Raw genomic sequence first — 24790 nt, 5'->3', positions numbered from 1 at the left:
ATGATTTGCTCTTTTACCACACATAATCACCATCACAACCTCCATCTTCCATCACGCCCATCATCACCCCCATCATCATTATGAGCATTAATGCTGTGGGTTACTTACCACAAACTAGATGCCATTCTAACTTCCTTATAGTTTTATCCTTAGAAATTCTCTAGGTCAGTTATTTCAGTTTTCACTTACCCAGTGGTGGGACCAAGATGGAGGCACAAAGACCTATTTTTTATATATGTCCTTATTTTTCTCCAAGAAACTTTCAAGAACAAAACATACCATGGAAATTATTGGTAAAATAATTTGCACTGTTTCATTTACAGACTTCCCTGTGTGCTTAGGGAAATCATGCTTTTTAGCATGTTTTCTTTCTTGTTTCTTGGGAAAAAATATATAGGGCCTGAAAGGAAGAGTTCCAAGGCAACTTGGAAGATGGAAGTACAAGTGGCCGACTGTGTCACACCTTCTAAGTTTATACCTGTGTGACTAGCAGACAAGACTCCAGTCCAGTATCCACCTCTAAAACCCTTCCCATTACCACCAAAGAAGGCAAGTGAGACCACCTCTTATAATACAGGCAAATAGAATCTTCCAGAATCAAGGAATAGAATAAAGGGAAAGTGATATGCATCTCACCAAGTACATACACTATTCCCCATTGAAACAATTTAATAACCCACAGCAATCTTGCCCTGCCACAGGCCTTGAAGGCTATCTTAAGACTGAACTTTGCTAGGTCTATAACATGGATTTGGGGAGATTCCCCACTATTCCCTTGCTGGTAAGTGTGGGGCTCCTTGGATCTACATTGCATAGGCAATGGGGTCCACTTTAGGTGCCTCCTGCCCCACCAGATGTCCTCAATGTTGGCACCTCTCAGGCAGAAGGTACCCACATGACTGTTTTCCATTGGGACCCTGAATTCTTACTTCCAGGGAACTTCCCCTGTGCCTAACACTCCACAGGGTTGCTGATGGCCATTTTCTAGAGGAGGTAGGTGTGTCCATGTGGCTGCACTGGGAGGGAATTCTGAGAGTCTGCTTCTACTACACATTGGCAAAGCACCTTTGCCCTCTGTCAGTGTGTTCCTCCCAGTAATGAAACCTACAAGCACATGCTCTGTACTCCTGGTTTTACTCACAACCTGTTGAGCCTGGGGATGGGGATGCATACACACACATACACATACCCATTGGACTAGCCTAAAATGACAGGACTTATGGATGGCCACGGGTGCTGACTGTTGTACATCTGCAAGGTGGACACAATAGATGGCATTATTTCCATGGGGAAAATGATAGGTTCTGTGCTTGGTTTGTTTGTTTCTTCCAGTGCTGATGCTTGAACCAAGGCTTCATGCGTGATTGGCAGGTGGCCTATTGCTAAGCTACATCCCCACCAATGCTTTGCATTTGAAATAATAATTGTGCAAGCAAACATTTTGAATGTGTCATCCATAAATATGGAGTTGTGTGCATAATCCAGAGTCCAGCTGGCCTTACAGATCCTCAGGAGAATGATTCTGGCAAAGCAATTTTGAGTCCTGTTTAGTAGAAACTAAATTAAATTGTAGGCAACCAAAACATGCTGGTGAGAAATGTTGAATCCACTGTGGACAGCTACTATTCTTAGATACTGCTATGCTAGGGTGGGATCTGAAGGCTATTCCAACTACTATGCACCAATTTTTTGTTGTTGTTTATTTATTTGACAGTGGCAGAGAGAGAGAGAAAGAGGGAAGAAAGAGAGAGAGAGAGAGAGAGAGAGAGAGAGAACTGGGTGCGCCAGGGCTTCCAACCACGCAAACGAACCCCAGACGCATGCGCCCCCTTGTCTGTGTACCTATTTGATTGAATCCAATTTGCTTTAACTGGTCATCAACCTGGCTTTGGCAATTTCTTTTCTACATGGGTGATATCAGCAAACAGCCTTTCCTGGCATAAAATGAATGTACATTTGCTTAGATTTTATTCTAAAATGGGTCATTTGGAATTGGGATGGTGCTTCTACTCTGAATGTTTTTAAGACCCTGAAAATGAACATGGTCACTTATTTAACCCACAAGGAATTAACCCAATAGTTTTTGCTAATAATTTCTACTGTAACTGCATGAACCATGGTGTACTCCATCATGCCCAGAAGGAAAACCTTTTTGGAGTTCTGTACAGGGTTCTTGGAATTGTCTTTCTTGGATACAAGTGGCCAGTGTATGTTCAGCTGCCCTGACATTGAGTAGACAAGAGATGCCTATCCACATAGAGGCTAACACTGTGTGAATACTGAGCACAGCTCCTCAGAGACACTCCTCCCAGTGTTCTAAGGGGCAGTGTGTGAAAGCCTATGAAAGGCAGTTCTTAAAACCCATGATACTTGCTTCACTAGGTCTGAACCAAATGCAAATTTCTTCTTTGTTTATGACAACCAAGTTCCATATAGTCATTAATGGAAGTTTTATAACCTACTGTGGTTCCATAAATACAGGTTACCCTGACAGCCTCATTACCACAGATAAACACTGTACTTGATTTCAGAAGACCCTTGTTGCAGGTCTGCAGTTAATAATACATCATAATTTCCCTCCTCATGTGCCCACGTGGAGTGGGTTGATATAAAGAAATATGCTTGTATGAAGGGGGTATTGTGCTTCTAAAACACAGTAGAGGCTGGAGTGCAGAGTATTAGCATGTATATTGTGTAATATTGATACTGTGCAGTCTCTGTCCAGTGCACATGTGCTGTTGCAAACACAGGATCCAGCAACAAAAGTTGGAGCACTTGTTAAGAGCTGATGACCTGGACATAGAATTGAGGCATAGTGTTATCTTTGCACCTCCTTGTTGGTCTTTCAAATTCTGCATAGCTGCTTAGGAAATCTTTGCCCCTCTGTTGTGCCAGGCCTTGTCTAAGATCAGAGATAAATATTTGACCAAAGCCCATTCACCTGAGAAATCTCTTCTTGGAATTCAGTTAGCAGAAAATAGATGCAGTGAAAGAAGAGTAGATCATGGTGACCATGATAAAGCCTTCCCAACCCCCTCTCTACTTTCTTCTCTTTGGATCCTAGAATTAACAGACACAAATGGGCCTTAACACCAACATATGGAAATGGTTGACATGCATTAACATACATAAATGTATCCCTGACATTAATATGTGCTAGTGTTCTCAATCTGGTTCTTTTGCTAACCTCTACCCTATGAATTAGTGTCTACTCCTCCCCTCTAGTCACTTCTTCAGCTGGCCAGTGGTGATGATTTCATTTGCAACTGTCTAATAAAGTTGATTAAGCAGTGGTGACTTTGTAAACAAATAATCGCATGTCTCTCACTGTCGTAATCCACTAAGGCTCTTCCAGGTGGCAGGTGGCTCTGTTCCACTCGGTCACTCAGGTATCAGGGCAGAAGGCCATCAAGCTGTTTTTGGCCCATGGCTTCCCATGCCTTTCGTCATGGCTATCCCAGCCAGTGGGAGGAGCTACAGGGAAGTCAGTCTCCACTGCCTTCTGGACCCATCAACAACCCTGAGCAAAGGCAGAACTGAGTGTGCCAGTTGTTTGCATCCCCACCACTGCTGCTTGTGCCCAGCTGATGGGCATATGTGGCTTCAGTGGCCTGAGCTAACCCCCTGCATCATGTGCAGTGTGAAGTCCCACACCTGCACATACAAAGCTACACAGGACTGGATTTCTAGCATGCGCTCAAAGGCATGTTTATGTATGACTCGACACTTGCACTATTAAAAATACCTATGTGCATGATAAAATGTGCACCAAAAATGGGGATTCAAAATGATAAGACAGAAACAACATAGGCTCATAAACAATTTCAGTGTTTTGTGTCAGATTTATTTAAAATTTGTAAGTGCATATATATGTGTGGGATTGTAGAAAAGATGAGAGGGGAAGGGTGAGGAAAAGAATAGGAGATATTAAAAATGAAAGAGAGAGGGGCAGAGAAGCAGGACAAGGGGAGACTTCTGGGAAAGCAGGAGAACAGAATATTGTATTGCATACAAGCATTGGACATGTGTTCCCAGGAAGTTGCAAGCATTGGAATCTACTGTTGCCCAACTTGAGCAGCTACCTAACTTGGTTGGGTCTTTTTCACAAACCCACCTGATGAGCTCAGAATGTGAGAAGAGAACATGCTCTCCCCATGGGCCAAGTGCTGCCAAGTGCTGGTGCCCAGTCACCCACAGTTGCACGAGGCCCTCTGTCTGTGCAGAGTGGCTCCATATGGGCTAACTGCAGGATGGTATGCACATGGCTGTACACTGCTAGTGGACACCTCCTAATTATTGGAGTGGGCAGGTGTTCATGGTCCAACAGCAACAACAACAAAAACTGTCGGATCACAGCAAAGCTCTTTGGAACTGTTCCTCACTCCTTACTTATTTTCTCTTGTTAATTGTAGCAAAAAGAAAATGAAATCTCTCAGTTTTCTGATAGGTAGGAGAGATATTGTCATATCTACAATCACTGTTTCTCATTTCTCTGTAATCAGAAAATAATGACAATACTATTTTCTTGCCAAATCCACATATTATGTAGCAAGTAGTATTTAACTCTTATCAGAGCTGCTTTTAGTCCCAGCCCTTGTCTTGGCTATTCCCTGGCCAACAAGGATGTAAAATGAGCTTGTTCAGATGTACTGGCCATTCTTTAAGGGCTGTCCCCACATTTCTTTGGAGTGACACCAGGCTGCTCCTTCAATTACAGGATTAGACTCTGCAGAACCTCTGTGTTCTGTCTTTGGGAGTATTCCAATTTATTCATGCAGCTAAGAAAAACAGTGCTACAGATTTCAATTTGTTATAAAATACCACATCAGGAAACATAGTCTGGGATGTTGCTATCAGCATATATATTTATCAACTTGAAATTTCAACTATCAAGTGCTATATGTTAGATAGCATGTCACAGGTAGAAATTAAAAGTGTTCAGATAATTAAAGATGCTGACAAGTTCTGACATCTTTTTGTGTGTGGTGTGCTTGTCTGTGTGTGCTCATGTGGGTGCATATGCATGCATGCGCATGTGGAGGCCAGAGGTCAATGGTGGGTTTTCCTCAATCACCCTCCATCTTATTTTTGAGACAGGGTCTCTCACTGAACCTGGAGCTTGCCAATTCAACTAGACTAGCTCGTCAGTTAGCCCCAGGTATTCTCCCTGTTTACCCTTTCCCAGCCTGAGACATGCACCCCACTATTACATGCGTGCTCAGTATTCATGCTCATGTGGCAAGCACATTATCCATGGAGCCCTCTCCTGACTCACCAATCCTGGTATTTTTCATCATTCCCATGAGTCTGGCATTCCTAGGGTACATACCCTATGTTAAAGGAACATTTCAGTGTTTAACTGCCACTTTTTAGAAAAGTTAAATTTGAAATTAAGCTAAGTTTTGTTTGGCTTGGTTAGCTGATTGGTTTTTTTGAGACAGGGTCTTATGTAGCTCATGTTAGTTTTTAATTTGTTATGTAGTCTAGGATGACCTGTCTCTACTTCCCAAGTGCTAAAATGCACCCCCAGTTGTTTTGATGTCTTGCTGTCAGCTAGGCATTACTAGGAGCATCAGGAAAAGCAGTGCCAGTGCCGGGGTGACTGGTGACAAGCAGCTGCTCCGTGCACTGGAGATTTGAAATTGCTTACAGGGAGGAGACTCCTTGCCCCAGAGGGTGGAGTGGATAAAAGCGGCAACTGGGGTAGGTCCCGAGGGAGTGGTGTGGCCTAAGGATGCGTAAGTCATTGGTAAAACAAAAGGTGTAGTCACATGATGGAAGTGCCCTTGTGAGGCTTCCAGAAGGGGGAGGGGTCTCTGGGCATCTAGGCTTTAACCACTAGCAGCCTGCAGTAAGTGGAGGACGAACTAAACACTGAGAGGCACTGAAGGCAGAGCCTGGGCCATTAGCTGACACTGCAGACTACATTAATAGGGGACTGAAGTTGGATAGTTATATGGCCCCTCCCAAATGCTGGCTACCCCTCACACTAGGCCTATCCTCTAGATATATAAGAGAGGCTAGAAATCTTTATTTCTATATATGGGTGTGTGTATTTTACATAGGTTATAGTCTTATATATCCTCACCCCCATCTCAATTCCCGAAGAGCCTTCCTAAGTAGGATCCTTGGTATTGTACTTAGAGCCTCATTCAGTCTCTGAGAGAAGAGATTGTGCCTCAGGATACCCACCCTGTGGCTCTTACAATCCAAACTTTTACAATATTGTCACACCAAACAGTCATAAACGGAAAGCAGCCTGATTTTATCAGTTGCATCTGAGATGTCTGCTAGATGCACCTGAGTGCACTGAATATGCATTGAATAACTCAATCAGTGAAGACACCCAAACTTCCATCACTCTAAACCCAAATTATAACATTTTAAACATCATTCGGTTATGTATTTTGTAACTCACACTCTGTCCAGAATTCTGTATAATTAAGATCATACTCAGGTATGACCATGAAATTGGAACTCTGAGCCATCCTAGAAGGTTCTATTCATATAGACTACATTATAAATGCAGCCTCCTAGAATTGAACAATATACAACCCGGATACCTGTATATGACAGCTCTGACTATATGACACTTGCTACTCTGATCATAGTTCAATCTCATCTCTTTTCCCTGTCAGCTTCAAAGACAACTAAGCCAGCTTGAGGAGGTAAGCTTCCTGGCTGCCTATCAACTCAACAGTGGGGAGCAGTGAGGGAAAGAACAAGCTGCAGAGCTTTGCAGCTGGGGCCAACGCCTGGACATCATGTGTACAGAAGCCCCTCCACCCGCCAGGCCAGCTGCCTGCTTGGAGACCTCTTTTCTCTTGAGCATAGGAGTCTTTGCCCACCCTCACCCCATACACATGCTTCTTTGCCAAAACAGCAGATGCTCAGTGACTTCTTCAGGCCACCTTCGCACTAAGTGTCTCGTGCATATGGTCCTAGTGCTACTGATCCAGGCTTTCCTCTTGACACTCAGTATATTAGAAGGGTCCCCCTGGTTTGTTTCCCTGTAGGCATGACCCCACCCCAGCAGAAAATATCTTCTGTAGACAACTCCAGCATAAAGACTCTCTTTAGTTTATAGCCTACTCCCCTGGCAAGCAATCAAGCCAACAGCTAGAACTCAAGGGCACATGGGAGGGAAAGGGAGACATGCAGAGCCATCTTTCAAATTTCATTCGATCTATCTATGCCTAATCTGTGAAGAGAAAGAAACTACCCTCATTTCTACACTGCAGGAAACCTTCCTCCCCAGATAGGAAATTACTTGCTGGGGATTGAATATGGAGTGGCCCCTCTCCACAGGCTCCTGTGTAGGGCCTTACTTGCCATCTGGTGGGTTTCCTGAGTACTGTAACCCATTCAATAGATAAATTTATTGATGTATTCATATTTAAAAATATTTTATTAATTTATTGGAAAGACACAGAGAAAGAGAGAGCCAGGAAGAGACAATGGGCACACTAAGGCCTCTAGCCACTACAAACAAACTCTAGATGCATGAAATACCTTGTGCATCTGGCTTATGTGGGCACTGGGGAACTAAACCTAGATCCTTAGGCTTCACAGGGAAGCATCTTAACTGCTAAACCATCTCTGCAGCCCTAGATTCATAATTTGACAGCGTTATTTGGGGGTGGTGAGAAGCAGGTGGTAGGGCTCTGGTTCTTTCCTACAGTCCTCTTTCTGCTTTCTGTTGCTTTTTGTCTGTCCTGGTATGAGCTGCTTTGCCCTGCTTTCCCTGCTTTGATGAAACCATGAACAAAAATAAACAATTCCTCCCTGTATTCCTCTCAGGGATTTAATCACAACAATGGTGAAGATTACTGTTGCAAATGCAGACCTTCATTTGCATAACAAGGGTTGTTCCTTGATTGGTGCACTATTGTGACACCACATCTTCTGTGAGTAGTGTTTATGGATTCTTGTGAATAACCAGCACTTCATGAAAACAAGATTTTCTCTTTGGGAGAAATACATAGCCCTGTCAGTTCAGGTAAGTAGCCTTGTCCTGGTCCACATGCTCTCTGTGACTGGGACTTTGTGGCACTCTCAGAGCCGCCTCTGCTCCCCTTCCCGCAATAACAGGTGGAGGGAGCAGGAGCAGAACCCCGCTTGTTTGCCAGTCTCCTCAGAAGCCACACTGCTGGAGATCCTCTAGCTGGTCACTGGGTACATCAGCTTTGAGAGGTGTCAGTACACTCTGTGGGACTCTTCTGTGTAGCCAGTGACTGGAGCCATTAGGGCTTCATGGGAGACCCAAAGTCTAGTTAGGACTCTTGTTGGTCTGACTTCTTTCGTGCATAACAGGTCAGTCCTACAGTCTGTACCTAAGAGTTCATTTATTTATTTTACTTAGCAAACAATACATGACCCTTGTAACATTGAATTATTATTTTTTTCTGATAAGCCAAAAACCAACTTTAATTAATTCCAGAAACCCTGATGCTAAATGAAACATTGTTGAATATATGCATATATTTAAATAAATATATATTCAATAAATATTATTGATTTCAATGTGAAAAATTATGATTATAATTGACTCCTTATAGGCAGCTCTTTAGATTTTTAAAGCTTAAGAAATATTTGCATTCTCCTTGCCAGCCTGGAAATCAATGTAATCTACCCCTTTCGGGCACAGAAACAAGGAGAGGCCAGGGATTGTCATGCTTACTTATGTCCTGTGATGGGAGGGAACCTGTGCTGGTTGGTGGCTAGGCTAAATCAGGGTTTCATTTATATCACAGAACTCCCAAAGTCTCAAAAGAGACTTGTCACCAAACTGAGAGTCAGGATAGCAGAGGAGGCTGCAGACCTATGGATGAGGGTGGACAGTGTGATGAGGTGGATTTTGAAGGCTGTGAGACTCCTTGGTGAACAGCATAGAGCAGTTCCTGGGTCCATAGTGTATTCCTTTGGTAGCTGGAATGCGGCAGCTAATGCTAGCTTCCTTGCCCCATGGAGACAATGTACTATGAATGGGTAACTGAAGACATCTGACATTTATTAGCTCAGAGTTTTGCCAGGCAAAGGCCAAGCTCAAGGTTGCTGCAGGCCTGTGCAACTTCTGGATCCTATGAGAGACCCTTTGCTGCCTCTTGCCACTTCTAGAGGGAAAAGATGTCACTGTAAGCCTCCTGTGGCCTGTGTCCCTCTCATGAACTTTATATGTAGACCCTAGACACTGCGTTTAGATTGGACCCTAATCAATAGTGACCTCATCTTACATCTGAAACAAAGGTCACATTCTAACTCACAACTCTAGCCATGACCCAGATCCTTTCCATGGCTTGTTCCAGTCTTTAGTGGAGAAAATTTCCACCCAAACATGTGTACAATTAAAATCTGTTCTATATGATGCTCTCCAGTGAGCATGTGGCAGATGAACAGCTTGGTAAATGAGTCTTTGCTTGAAGCTGTTGAAAATACCACTTCTAACAGTGTGGATACTCATTACAGCACACACAAGAGTCCCATCTGAAAACACCGCTGTTACCAAACAAAGGGTTACTTCTTGTCTGTAAAGTAACTGATGTACTCTATGTAGGCCCACAGAAGGATAGTAACTTGCTAAAGGTCACAGAGCAGTGACCTCTGCTCTCACATGCCAGGCAATGTAACAGATGGGAGGTCTGGGGAAACATTCATGGAAACTTTTCAGCCACACAAGGGTAACATTGGCCTCTCACCCACCTCTCCTTACAAGGGAGCCCACCTCACAAGGCCCTGAATCTTTAATTGTTGTATAAGGATATATGTCAATATGAAACATCCCCAACAAGTTTGTATGTGGAATTCTGGGTCACCAACTGGTGGTGCAGTTTTGGGAGACAGGGCCTGACTGAGGTTGTAGGTCCAGGGGTGAAGCCTTTGGGGGCTGTATCTTACCCTGCTCTCTTCCTATACTGCTGTCTTTCACTGTGGACCAATGTCTCTTAAACCATGAGCCAAATTAATTTTTCTCCCCTGTAAGTTGTTCTTTCAAGTATTTTGATATGTCAATTGACTAATATTTTGAAACAACCTACAGGGAATCCTCTTCTGGGTCACAGTCCTGGTCTGGGAGTTTCAGCAAGTTTGTAACACATTCATTTCTCTGAGATCAGGGTTTACCAACCTGGGTGGTTTCACTCAGATGTCCCCCATAAACTTAGGTGTTCTGAATGCTAGGTTCCCAGGTGATAGAGATTGGGTAATTAATGCCTCTTGGAGGCAGTGTATTGTTGGAGGTGGGCTTATGGGTGTTACTGCCAGTTTTCCTCTTCCCAGTGTTTGGCATACTCTCCTGTTGCTGTGGTCCATTTGTTGTTTGTCAGGAGGTGATGTCCACCCTCTGCTCATGCCATAATTTTCTTCTGCCACTATGGAGCTTCCCCTCAAGTCTATAAACCCATATAAACCTTTTTTTCCCCACAAGTTGCTCTTGGTCAGGTGATTTCTGCCAGCAATGAGAACCTGACTGCAACAGTAAAGTTGGTACCAGAGGAGTAGGATTCTTGGTTGACATCTGACTGTGTGGCTTTGGCCTTTTGAAGCTGATTTTCAAGAGGAATGTGGAAGAATTCAAAACCTTGGCCTAGGAGATGCTTTGCAGTTGAAAGACCTGAATGTAGTAAGAACTATGGATTATGAGGTTTGGCTTATGAGGGTGATAAAGACCTTTGCTTGGACTAGGATACAAGCAGTTTGTGTGAGAGGCTTGCTATTACTCCCTTGTCCTGAGAACTTGTGCAGGGTTATTTTGTGTAGAAACTGAATGATGTGAGCAGAGGGATATGGCGCAGAAATAAATGAAATCTTTGGGTTGAGCTGCCTGTTCAGCTGCAATTGTATGAGAGATTACTGCCATTGAGATTGGGCCAGCTGACCTGCATTGGGACAACTGAAAGAATGAAGTCATTTGAAGGGGTCTGAATGCTGAAGGAATGTTCTATTCTTCAAAGTCTGCTTTATTCCCCCTGGATTAACAAATCGGCACTCTAGCTAGTTCTATGGAGCATAAGAAATGCAGTAAAGGAAGACCATTTAATTTGCAACATGGTCATGTGTTTTAGAAATGACCATGGGGAGTGTGAAGCAAGTTTGTTGGATTGCCTTCATGGAAAACAGATGGAGCCATGAGGATTGATCATGGGTTCCAGTGGAGACTCAGTGGAGATGCTGGTACTACAACATGGCTGCTAGTCCTAGATGAAATTTTCTAGAACTGTGAGTATCCTAGCTGGAAGGCTAAGAATTGGAACTCCAGAGACTTATTACTGGTTGGAATTATCAGGCTTGGAAATTTGAAACTGACTTGCATTTAAGTCTTGTATTGTTTGAATATTTCTTTGCTATGCCCAATGCTTTCTTTTGCAGTGTGAATGTTTATTTTGTGCTATTATGGGTTTTGAGGGGATTTTTTGGTATTTTGGCTCAATTAAAAGATTTTGGACTATGGAGATAATTGAACATGATTGGAATTGATAAAAAAAACTTTTTTTTTTTAAATTTAATTTATTAGTTTTCTTTTCAGTAAATACAGGCAGTTTGGTACCATTGTTTAGGCTCATCTGTGATCTACCCCCTCCCATTAGACCCTCCTTATTATTGAAAATGGGTCGTGCATTGTGGAGTTAGCCCCCAGTTATTAGTATGATAAATGTTTTTAAAGTTGGACTAAATGCATTTTGCATCATGTATGGTTATCAGTTCATGGAGGCCCAGGGCAGAATGTGGTGGTTTGATTCAGGTGTCCTCCATAAACATATGTCTTCTGAATGCTAAGTTCCCATCTGATGGAGATTTGGGAATTAATGCCTCCTGGAGGCAGTTGGGGGAAGGCTTATGGGTATTATACCCAGTTTCCCCTTACCACGAAGTGATGTCCACCCTTTGCTGGTGCCATCATTTCCCCCTGCCACCATGCAGTTTCCCCTCAAGTCTGAAAGCCAAAATAAGCCATTTTTACCCACAATATGCTCGTTGTTGGGTAACTTATGCCAGCAATACAAACCTGATTGCAACATCCTCCCACTTTCCTCCACTTGTGGCCACTGCCACAAACATAACCCTGGAGGAAGGAGCAAATAATTCTTACCTAGAGAGTCCTCTTTTCAGCCCTCTAGCCTCTATTTATGCCTGCCAAGTAAGATTCATTCTTTGCATCCTAGCCTCCTCCACTACCCATAGTGCAAGATGTTCTTCCCACCTGCTAGTCAACCTTGTAACTCACTACAACAGGACAAGGATCCAGAAGACTTCAGAGCCTTAGCTCATGCACTCCAGCAAATCTGTCACTGAAGTCAACTTTCTTGCTGTGGAGAAATTCCTGTTTGGGGTCACAGGACCAAAATACTGGCCTTATCTTTTTCTCTCTCACAATCCTAGCTGATCATTATGATACTGGAGCATTTGTTACTAACAAAGGCTCACACTGATAAGGAGGGACCACCAGCTTGTACTCATGTTTCACACATACTATGATGGCCTCCTGGTGCAGTGTAGAGAGGTGTGTAGGATAGGACAGGCATTGGGGAGAGGTACAACAAATGTCTACTCATTCCTCTCAGGAGAAAGCTCCCTTGATCTCTACATACACATAAGCACAGAGCAGGGGTGAGAGCACATGAGGGTGTATTCACCTGATGAAGTATGAAACAAACTGACCCACTATCACTGGGAAGAGTACAATTTAATATTTTTACTACCATATGTTAATTATACATAGAACAAGCTGGATCATATCCATGCCCGTTACTTTCTCTTGCACCTTTCCCACTCCTGCTCATCTCTTTTCTCTTTCCACCTAGTCCCCTTTCTACTTTCATTTATTTTTATTATTTTTGTGGCACAGTTTGATTTTATAATTGAATAGGAGCATGGGTAAAGTTTACTCACCTGAGCATGGACAACTTAACCAGTGGCTACTCTGCTAAAGAAAATGCCTTTTAATTCTCAGGGAATCATTAACTGCAAATAGACCCTTAGGAATGGCTGTAGCAACAGTTAACTGTATATAAATCCCAAGAATGGGTTAACAGTTAACTGTATATAAATCCCAAGAATGGGTGGGGCCTCATGAACCCCGAAGCAGCAATGCTAACTGCTTGCAATTCCTCAGGAGCATCGGGACTTTTTGCACCCCTCTCTCCTAACAACTGTTAATATTAACTGCCATAACTACTCACTGAGGGGTAAAGTCTTGAAATACTTATTTTTTGAATAGAAAAAAAAGGTAATTTTCTCCATCCTATAGTAGTAAAGGGTTATGGACTGCAAAATAGAATTCCCTTTTCATTATCCATTTATCTGTTACTAGGCATGTAGACCATTTCCAATTCTTTTAAGCTTGTGATATCTGTAATTATGTACATATATGGGGAGACAAATGTAGATAAAACATATAAACACAGGACTGTCACCAAAAGTGAGCATGAACAGATGAGCTGGAAGAGGGGAAGGTAAAAGTATACGTATGGCATGCACAGAGAAGGAGTGTGGAGAGAACTGGAAAATACAGAGTGGGGTAATAGGGGGAACATAAACAACAAAATCAAGCTTTTTGAAAATGTGTGTGGTTTTGAATTAGGTATCCCTCACAAACTCATGTGTTTTGAATGTTCATTTCCAGCTGATGGGAGTTTTGGAGATGGAGCTTTCCTGGAGGAGGTTTGTTGCTGGGAGATGGCTCAGGAGTGTTATATCTAGTTATCCTTACTAGAGTTTAGTTCACTCACCTCCTGCTATTTTCCACTATTGTGGCCGAGGTGGTGTCCAGCCTGTGCACATGCCATGCTTTCCTGCCATCATGAAGCTTTCCTTCAAGACTGTAAGCCAAAGCCAAAATAAAATCTTCCCTCCCATCACCTGCTTTTGGTTGGGTGCTTTGTCCCAGCAACAAGAAGGCAACTACAATAAAATGTCATTAATTATAAAAAAAACAAAGTGTTCTACTTATTTCTGTCCCACTGAATGACTCTTCTACACAGATGGTCACTGACAGCCATGGCCTGGAGAGGGCCGTGTTGGAGGAGGGTTTGATCATGCTGTCCCTGTTCCCTCCCCATCACCCCTGCCATGTCTCCTTGCTGAACCACAGGCACCATGGCTCAGTGCTCGCAGCTCACTTCCAAGATAGCACTCTGTGGTCTCTGCCCAGGACTTAGTGGCCCCCATGTGAGAGCACTGCTGTTGTCAGATACCAGATGCTCCACTTCCTACACCCCTTAAGTAACAATTTCACAGCCATTACCAGTTTCAGTAATGACGCCGGCTGAAAGCTAAGTGCTCCACTAGCTGTAAACAACAAAGGAGAGCCTGGAGGTGAAGACTGACACTGGCATAAACAAAAAGGAGCAGCACATGCTTTTAATTGATTGATTCAAGTCTCCATTCAGCTGCTATCTCCTCTCAGTACCATTGCTGCTCCAAAGATATCACCTGCCATAATGTTTCCAGTGTTCATAGCTAAGAGGAGGCATGCGGTGAATTTAACATGATACTCTGAGACCCAGGAGTGAGGGTGTGTAGGTAGGGTGGGCCTCCGAATTCCTCTCATGACATTTGCTCTGGGAGCTTGGAGCTGAAATGATGAATTCCAAGGCAACTGCACTGTGAGGATGCTCCAGCAGAGAGTGTAGCCATATGTGGTCCCTCTGCATGTCCCTGTGGCAGAGCTCACAAGTGAGAGCTGGTACCAGCTTGTGGCTCATATGGAGTGAGCCTTTAAAGGGTTCTGTAGTCTTGCCATCTCCACAAGCCTTCTTGGCTGAGGTCCAGAAGTTGCAAGGAATTAATTCTCCCTTGCAATTAGCACAGGATCCAAAGTTACCATTTCATAAGAAGTCACATGTTTTAGCCGTCTAATTATCCTCCTCTGACAAAAAACTAACAGAACGCTACATTTTTTTCTTTTATTTTTATTTATTTATTTGAGAGCAACAGACACAGACAGAAAGGTAGAGAGAGAGAGAGAGAAAGAGAATGGGAATGCCAGGGCCTCCAGTCACTGCAAATGAACTCCAGGTGTTTGCTCCGCCTTGTGCATCTGGCTAACGTGGGTCCTGGAGAATTGAGCCTAAAACCAAGGTCCTTAGGCTTCACAGGCAAGCGCTTAACTGCTAAGCCATCTCTCCAGCCCAGAATGCTACATCTTTTAGGGAGATATCTGTCCCACTATGTGCCACTATGAACCTTCCCATCTCTGGCCCTCAGTACCCATAGACATGGGTGTTGTGTTGACAGGGCTTCTCCACTCATAACTCATTTTTTTTTGCCACACTAAGATTTTTTTTTTTTTTTGCCACACTGGGGGATTAAACATGGGCATGTTAAGTAAGCACTCAATCAAAGAGCTATATCCCAGATGTAACCTAAGAAATTTTTTACACAGCTCTGTGTATATAGGCATAGAAAATAGGTATACAAATCAAACCATTTCTGATTATAAATCCTAAAGAGATTTATATTAAAACAATTTCAAGAGCCAGAGAGATGCATAAGCAGGAGAAGTGCCTGCTGTGCAAGCTCGAGGACCTGAAAGGACCTGATTTACCCTGAGTTTGTTTCTGTGACACCGAGGCAAACAGTTGAGCATGGTCACCTATGCCTATCCCTCCAGTCTTGTGGGGAGCAGAGAGCAAGGAATCACTGGAGCTCACTGGTCAGTCAGACTGACTGAAAATGACAGTTGCAGGTTCCGTGAGAGACTGTCTCAAGGAAACATGAGTGATAGAGAAGGACACCAAGCATACTCATCTGATCTCCTCATGCATGTGCTTGGGGAGTGCACACGTGCACAAATATGCACATAACATACACACACACATACAAAACCATTCAGGCAGCATCCATGCATTGGTGTGTATGCATGTTCATACGTGTGTGAATATGCATGGTGCATGTGCACATGCGGAGGCCAAAGTTCAACACTGAATGCCTTCTGCCATTCTCTACCTTTTGAAAAAGGTTCTGTCACTTGTCCTAGAGTTTACCAGTTTGGCTAAACTAACTAGCCAATGAGCCTTAAGGACCCTCCTATCCCACCTCCTCAGTACTGGGTCTATAGTCACATTCCACTACACCTATCATTTATGTGAGGGCTAGGGATCTGAACTCAGGTCCTTTTGTTTTTGCTACAAGCACTTTACTGTCTGAGTCATCTCCCCAGCCTCATTTTCTCTTTTTCTCTACCTCCCTCACTCCTGTCACGTATCTACTTATTGTTTTTAAAATTATTTTATTCATTTATGAAAGGGAGAGAGAGAGAGAAAGAGAGAGAGAGAGAGAGAATGGGCACTCCAGGGCCTCTAGCCAATGTAAACAAGTTCCTGACGCATGAGCCACCTTGTGTATCAAGCTTTACATGGTTACTGGGAATAGAACCTGGGTCCTTAGGTTTTGTAGGCAAGCACCTTAACCACTGAACATCTTCTCCAGCCCCCTCTACCTGCTATTTATTTGTCTGTCTGTGCCCTACATGTTAATCATTTGTGTATCATTCATCTTTATAGAGATTAACTATTTCTCCAATCACAAAACATCATATCTTCATCTTGGTATTCAGGTCTCTCAACTGAATACCTGACGATGATAGGCCTAGGGCCTCAGAGTCTGAGTGAGGCCAATGTCCTCTGCACCATTCTCTGCTGGTTGCTGCACCTGTATAGCAGAGGCAGACACCAGGACAGGTTCCTTCCATTGAGAGCTTCTCTGTGATTCAGGAGAGTGTCCCTCATGTGTTCTCAGGCAGAGATGGCCACTATGGTGGGGATCAGCACACATTACTGGGTTTTCAAGTCTCCTCTCTGCAGCCCACAAACTTGTACCTGAGCATGCACACCAGGCTCTCAGCCACCACACTTCACTTGTGCTGCCACTGGTGCCAGGACTCATTGTCATTCCCTCCCCTTCGTCAGCAACTGCTTGGACTTCTGCATTGAATACATTTTCCTTTCTATAGATCACCTTTGTTCCATTGCCAGCTCAACAAAAGTCTATTCAACTCAAAGACATGTTGCACTAATGGCCTTCTGGCCATGAGGGACACTCACCCATCAGTGGGATGGCATGTGTTCCACCACTGATGGGGTTGGGGCATATGCCTGATTTGTAAAACTTGTCAATTCCCATTATGTTAACAGACACCACATCAATGTTTCCAGGTTCCCCTGGATGTCATTGAATGTGAACTTGTGAAGAGACACACAGATGGCTCTCCTGAGCTCCAATAAGCCATTGACTGATGCACGTGTGTGAGAGTATGAATGTGCACATTCTACATAAGGACCAACAATTGAGGCTGTCTTCTGGCCTCATGCACTGTGTCCTATGTGCACCTAAACACACACACACACACACACACACACACACACACACAGAGAGAGAGAGAGAGAGAGAGAACTAAAAAAAAAAATCTACTATACTTTCTGAGTTAGTGTGACCTCTCTAGTGTTGCCCATCATGCTGAGATCTAGAAAAATGACTTGTGATACTTACTTTTTATTTTCAGTTTTAATTGGGTTAAGAAACAACTGGGAAGGATATTAGTGAAGCACATCTTTGATGTGTGTGTGAAGGTATTTCCAAAGAGAATCAGCCAAGAAGGGAAGAATCACCCTGACTGTGTGTGGCACCATCCCACGGACTGGAATGCTACTGCACAAAAGGGGCAAGAGGAGAAAGCTAGCTGAATGCTCAGTGCTGACATTCTCCTCTGCTGAGATGTGAACAAGCAGCCTTACATTCCCACTACCATGAGTGCCTTCTACACTATATCCCCCCAGCCCATTAGCAAAAATCAATTCTTCCTTCTTTAAGCTGGTTGTATTGGCTATTTGGTCAGAGGAACGAGACATTAACCATCTGCTGTCTTGCAAGATGAAGAAAAAAAAATGACATTGTCCATCAAGTGGGTGAGATGCAAGCTTAGCCTCTTGCAGCTTCCCAGTGGCATGTACCCCTACTGGAGCAGAATAATGGTCTTCAAGTCTGTCTCTGTAATATTAAACACCTGCCTTCCTGCTTGCTTTATCCCTGCTACCAGTGGAACTCCAGTCACTTGAGTAATTCTCTCCTCTTGCTTTACTTCGGCCTGAAACCTCCAGCTCTCCAATAGCTATTTTACTATCATTGTCCTTCCAAAACACCAAGCACCCTGCCAATTCTTGGGCTGTCAGTAAAAACAATGACAGTAATAGGGACTGCAGTGCCTCACAAAATCCATTCCAAGTCTTAATTTCCAAATGAGAGTGAGAAGCTGATTACACAGAATTTAGTCTCATCTTTTATTAGTGCCAGAAGCCCAGAGGCATTCAATATAGCCTACTTGCTCAGTGCCTACACTGAATACATGGATATATATTCAGGTTGCCATGGAACACATATGAATTTGAGAATTCCGTAAAGGAAAGGTTGGGCAATACCTTTCAAAGAACAGGTGATGGCTAAAATACAGGTCAGATATGTGGCCAAAGAATCAGCTTGGCATATCCCCCAGCAATGTGATAGCTGGTGCAATGACTTGATTAACTGAAACACAGACTGAGCATCTTGTTAAAACATCTAGGGAAACAATAGTTTTATTTAGAAGATTTTGATGAATTAAAAGTTTTAGTCATCAGAGGAAACAAAAGACTTTAAATATCTTAAACATTAATTTGTGTCATTTATCCTTATTGCTGTGTAGAATTCCATTGTGTAGATATACCACATCTTAGTTATCCAGTCATCTACTGATAGACATCTGGGTTGATTGCAGCTCTTGGCTATTATGAATTAAGCAGCTATAAACATGGTTGAGCAAATCTCTCTGAGCTGAGGTGTGGAGCTTTTAGGGTATATGCCCAATAAGGGAATACCTGGGTCAGTTGGTAACTCCATAGTCAACTTTTTTAGGAGTCTCCATATTGCTTTCCAAAGTGGTTGTACCATCTTACATTCCCACCAACAGTGGATGAGGGTTCCTATTTCTCCACATCCTCACCAAAACTTATGTTCTTTGGATTTTTTGAGGTTTGCTATCCTTACTGGGGTAAGGTGGAATCTCATAGTAGTTTTAATTTTCATTTCCTTGATGATTAAGGATGATGAACATTTCCTTATGTATGTGTTTGCCATTTGTATTTCTTCCTCTGTGAACTGCCTGTCCAGTTCCTTGACCCATTTTGTGAGTGGGTTGTTTGACTTTATGTTGTTTGGGTTTTTGAGTACTTTGTAGATTCTAGAAATTAGGCCTCTGTTGGTTGGATATTCAGCAAATATTTTATTCCATTCTGTGGGTAATCTATTGGCTCTGTTTATTGTATGTTTGTCTGTGAAGAAACTTTTCAGCTTCTTAAGATCCCACTAGTTGAGTGATTGTTTAAGATCCTATGCTACTGGGGATTTGTTCAGGAAGTTTTTTCCCATTCCTAGATTCCTCCTGAAATTTGAAAAAAATAAAATAAAAAGGTTGAGCCTGGAATAGCTTATTCTCAGTGAACTCACCCAATCACAGAAAGATAATCGCTGCATAGTTTCACTCATTTACAGCTCCTAACCTGAATCTTCCCATGTCGCCCACATACCTGCCAGTCATCTCGAGGACCAGACAATAGGGAGGGTGGGGAGGGAGGGGAGGCTAGAGAAGGGTGGGGAGTACACAAAACTGGACCCAGAAGGCAATGGTACCATAAAACTCTACATCCTAAAAGACAGACCAAATGGGTGAACCTCCAGCAGGCCCTTAGAGGGAACACCATATTCACAAGGCCCTGGAGAGGGTATGAAAAAAACTGCTCATTATCTCCTCATATTTCTGCCTCTCTCTCTCTCTCTCTCTCTCTCTCTCTCTCTCTCTCTCTCTTCCCTCCCTCCCTCCCTCTTCTCTGTCATCCTTCTATCTCTTTTATATCACTTATCTGGTTCTTCCTTCTCTTCTTGGCCACTGACCTGTAACTCCTGGTACCATCAACTGGTAATCATCCACAATGAGCTTTTGATCACAGAGACCTACAAGGTTTCCCAAAAGAAGACAGATTTATGTCAGAGCATTTGAGGACCCGGCATAGGTTAGTGGTAAGGCCCTACTGCTGAAGACACCATACACTGTTTATGTGTAGCATGGAGAGACATGGATGGAAGCTGGAATGGAGTCAGTGCCCAGAAAGTTAGTGTGTCTAGTGCCAGAAAGTGCTACATGAGTGACTGTGGAATAAAGGCCAATATTTGTCCAAGTAACGCATAGTCTGTCTTACTTAGCAGCAAACAACCTGTCATGATGCTCATACAAGTCATACAAGTGCAATAGTGGTGTATAGCCATGGTGGAAAACCAACTGCTCTCAATTTGGCTAACTGATCTGCTTAGTGGAAGAGAACCCATAGCTGGAGCTGGGAAACAAGTCAGAACCATATCCAAAAATAAACCTGCTCTCCACTAAACTATCTCTAAAAAACAATGGTTAACAGATCTACTTGGTGCTAACTTTACTCTCCATTGGAGAATCTCCTTCTCTTTTTCAGATAGATGCAGATCCTAAGGAGAGAACCACCCCATCATACCTCAAAAGGGCCCCAGCTGAAACTAAGAATAATTTGGAAAACATGCAAGAATGATATTTTCTTGGCAAACAGGGAACCAGCACAACAGTGAAGGGGATAGACATAGAATAATCAACCCCTACCAAACCAGATATCCAGAGACACAGAGGCACCCAAGATCTCAACACGGAAGTAGACTAATATGAGCCCAACATGGCTTAGGGAAATTTGTGGAAGAGGGGGCAGAAAGAATGTCAGAGCCACACATTGGGTCATGATATACAGAGACATTTCCTCCTACCCAAAACTAAAGGCTAACCTCACAATGCATGACGCATATGCCCCAAGAAGGAGGGTCCTGGTAGAGGAGGGAGGACAGGGAGGAGGCTTACAATGGTACCAACTTGAATATATTCAATGACTACGAAAATAAAAATAAACTTAATTTGTAGTTCAAGTTTTATTACTTATATTCATGCATCAAAAATGGTAGATATATTATGCTTGCTGGTATGTGTGGTGGTTACTCTTGGTATTCAACTTGACTAGATTTGGAGTCATCTAGGAGACACACCTCTAGGCATGTCTATTGTGGGTGTCTCCAGAGTGGTTTTTCTAGTAGGGAACACTCACCCTACCTACATGCAGCACCATCTTATTGGCTGAGACCCTATACTGAATAAAACAAAGAAAGTGAACTGAACTTCAGCATTCACTTCTCTCTGCCTCCTGAATATGGCATGATGTGACCAGCTGCCTGATGCTCTTGGAATCATGCTTTCCCTGTCACAGTGTACTGTGCCCTCAAACTGTGACCTGAAAGGGACCACTCCTCCCATAAGAAGGGACAAGGTCAGGTATTTTGTCATAGCAATAAGGAAAGTAACTCATACCTGGTCCAATAACCTAGTCACCTTGCTCACATCCATTCTGAAAATGCATGTTCAAAGTTAATAGGCATGTGGACCTGCTTACAATTAAATTAATATAAATAAAATGGGACAATTCAGTTCCCCAGTTGCATAGCAACAGTTCATGAGTGTGCAACCACACGTGGATGAAGGCCATGGTATCAGATGGCATAGTTAAAGTACATTTCCAACATCTAAGAAAAGTCTGTTGGAGCAGAATACTCCAGAGTAATTTTGACAAAACTCTGTATCCCCAGGCACATTTGGAAGTTGACATTTAAAATTTCACCCCCTAAGCTGTAAAGGTTGAAATTTTCAGTATATTGTAACTATTGACATTTTAAAATTAAACTGTTATATCCTTCTTTTAAAAGTTATTCAGCAGAATCTAAATATCAGAGTGATTTGATACCCACCATTATTCACTTAAAAAAATACAATCTCTTATTTACCAGAATTAAATTTAACATTGGTTATTTTTGTCTGTTTTATCTCCCACTCCTAACTTTTTTTTCTTTCCTTCTTTCTTTCTTTCTTTCTTTCTTTCTTTCTTTCTTTCTTTCTTTCTTTCTTTCTTTCTTCCTTTCTTCTTTTTTCAGAATCTTATTCTCTGCTCTTTGATGTTTCATGGTCTCTTACTCTGCTCTTACTCCGCCATTCTCTGGAGCCAAAATATGTAGAATTATTCAAATTTACTTTCTCCTGGGACCCAAACCCTCCAAATACTACTTACTTGAGCCAGGGGCTGGAACTGGGGACATATTGGTTAATGTGTGAAATCTTTCACTTAGAAAATAAACTGGTTCTGGGGACTAAACATATAGCATATAGCATATAGCCTGTTTTTTTAATGCATGTTTCTACCAAATGATCATATGTGTACCTTCAACATGTACAGTCTATATTCATCAGTGAAATATTTTAACAAAAATAATTCTAAATTTATATTATTTTCAATTTTATCCTGTAAACACTTAAGCAAAAATAAAAGTAAGTAAGTAATAAATTTCATAGAACAATTTGTTCTACATAAAACTGTGAGATATACCTGAAATACAGTGATTAATATGGTGGTTTGAATGTAAAATGTCCCCATAGGCTCATCTGCTTGAATCCTTAATTCCCACTTGGTGGCACTGCTCCATGTGGGCTGGAGGAATTATGTCATTAGGTGCCTGGGCGCCTCTTAGGCAGGTAGGTTAGTGCTGAGGGGGGACCAAGCTTTCTGGGTTCTCCCAAGAGGTTGAGGAGAAAGATGAGCATCGGGTGACTCAGAACCTCTCCTAGTCACCAGAGAAAAACCACACTGAGTCGGGAGTCTTTTGGAAGCAGGAAATTACAGGAACTTGCTTTATTGTTACAAGCAGTTGCCTATATAATGTTGGGGACAAAGGCAGGGATTTTAGGATGGGGGAAGAAGTAAGGGCCAATAGTAAACTGTGACTATAGAAATGATAATACCAACTCTTGCGCAGAAGTAGCAGGCAAGAAGCCATTAGGCGTCTTGCTGAGTCCTAGCTTGCCAAACTTTAGCTAGGCTCAGGAAGTTCCACTAGGCCTCACACCCTGGCCTCTCAAGGCCCAACAATTAGGGGCCAGCCTTGAGATCAGCTTGCTGCTTCTCTCTCTCTCTTTCTCTTTCTCTCTCTCTCCTTTTTCGCTGTTGATGTGATGATATGATGCCAGCTGCTTGTTCCTGTGATGTTTCCCCATGATGGCGACCCCTACTCTATAGAAGTGTAAGCTGAAATATAAACTCCTTCCTTCCTGCTTCTTCTCTGCTACCAACAAGTATGTAACCATTAGAGTTAATAAATAAATAACATATCAAAGCATTTTGTACTATTTTGCAGTAATGAACAATCCAAACTCATTAATTTTAGCCAGTTTCTGTGCTCAGACTTTTATGCCAACAGGCAGAATGCAGGCTCATGGGGCTGCATTTGATGCCATGTCTCATGGTGCTTTGGTATCTCGCAACCAGAGAATGAGAGAATAAGAAAGATGCCACAGGTGCTCAGAAATGTTTCCATATCATAATTCATTTTGGACAAAGGAAGTCATATGGCCAGAGCTTACCTCAAGGATCAAGGGGGCATATATACTCCAGTCTGGAAATAGAGATAAAAGCTGATGCTAGCTCACTTTCTTCTTTCACTTCAGTCTGGGACCCCAGCCCATGGAATTGTGTCACTCACATTCATGGCATGTCTCGTTCCCTTCTCTGATAGTTAATCCTCTCTGGAAATGCTCTCACAAGCACACCAAAAGGTGTGTCTTCTAGTAATTCTAAATCTAGTCAAATTGACAATGATGATTAACCATCACTTGTCCAAACTAGACAGAAGAAATATTCCCTGGTCAAGAGTGTAGAGTGTTTGATGTGAACAATGATAAATTGCTGATAGTTGGAAGTTTGGGTCATAATACCATTGCCAACTATTCCCCTCAGTGGTGAAAGTACCTCCATGCCATGAAACTCAAACCATCTCTGTGAAACCATAGGGTAGAGCAAGGTCACTACCTTACCAACTCTAGGGCCTCCCATTGTCAGACCCTAACTTAGGACCACTGGAAGAAGAAAGTATAGGAAGTGCTTGTGCATGTTCTCCTCTAAATGTGGAAGGGGGAGCTGCTGGCGATGGCTTGGAGACACGATCTCACACTTAGGTGTTTCAGCTGTGCGCTGGTAGAACAGTGGAGGCATCCCATTACCTGAACAAGTCAAACAGGTGCAACATCCACCCAGGTCCTATGTGTCAATGTCTGGATGGGATCTTGAGAAATATGCTGTTGAGGGATATTTTAATTACAATGCCAATCAAGTCCTTAATGATCACAAAATTATCTTGTGATCTATCATCAAAAGTGACTATTATGGATGTGACAATTTGATCAGGTCCTTGTACTTTATTGAAAGTAAAGAGATAGACAACATGTGGCCTGAAAATGTATCTGTAATTCAGTCATTTCAGGAATCAGAATTGCTTTCTCTGACACCAATATTACTAAATGGTTCACGGAGCTTGCTGTAGTATAAGTTTTTACAACCTGTAATGGTAATCAGTGAAGATCCTTGACATCTCACTAAACTCTCCTTTTCTTGATTTTTTTTGTGTTTGTGTTTGTGTTTGTGTATGTGTTTATGTGTGTGTGTGTTGTATACATGTGTAAATTTTTGTTCTTATATATGGGTGCATGTGATGGAGCATGTGTGTGGGGGGGTGCATGTATACATGTATGCACATGAATGTGGAGACCCGAGGTGGACTTCTGTTGTCTTAAATTCTCTTCATCTATCTTTGAGACAAGGACTCTTGCTGAACTCAGAGCTCACAAATTTGGTGAAAAAAATTAGCCAGAAAGACCCAG

At 42.6% G+C, this 24790-nt stretch overlaps 1 protein-coding gene across 1 annotated transcript in view; it reads right to left on the bottom strand.

The window, feature by feature from the left end:
- Positions 1 to 24790, bottom strand: part of Tmem132d (transmembrane protein 132D) — a 769582-nt gene that overhangs the window by 396138 nt on the left and 348654 nt on the right. The window lies entirely within an intron of this gene.

The sequence above is a fragment of the Jaculus jaculus genome, chromosome 8 (genome assembly GCF_020740685.1).
Source record: "Jaculus jaculus isolate mJacJac1 chromosome 8, mJacJac1.mat.Y.cur, whole genome shotgun sequence".
Classification (NCBI taxonomy): domain Eukaryota; kingdom Metazoa; phylum Chordata; class Mammalia; order Rodentia; family Dipodidae; genus Jaculus; species Jaculus jaculus.
Note: the sequence above shows the minus strand (reverse complement) of the source record. Positions and strands in the feature narration are given on the sequence as shown.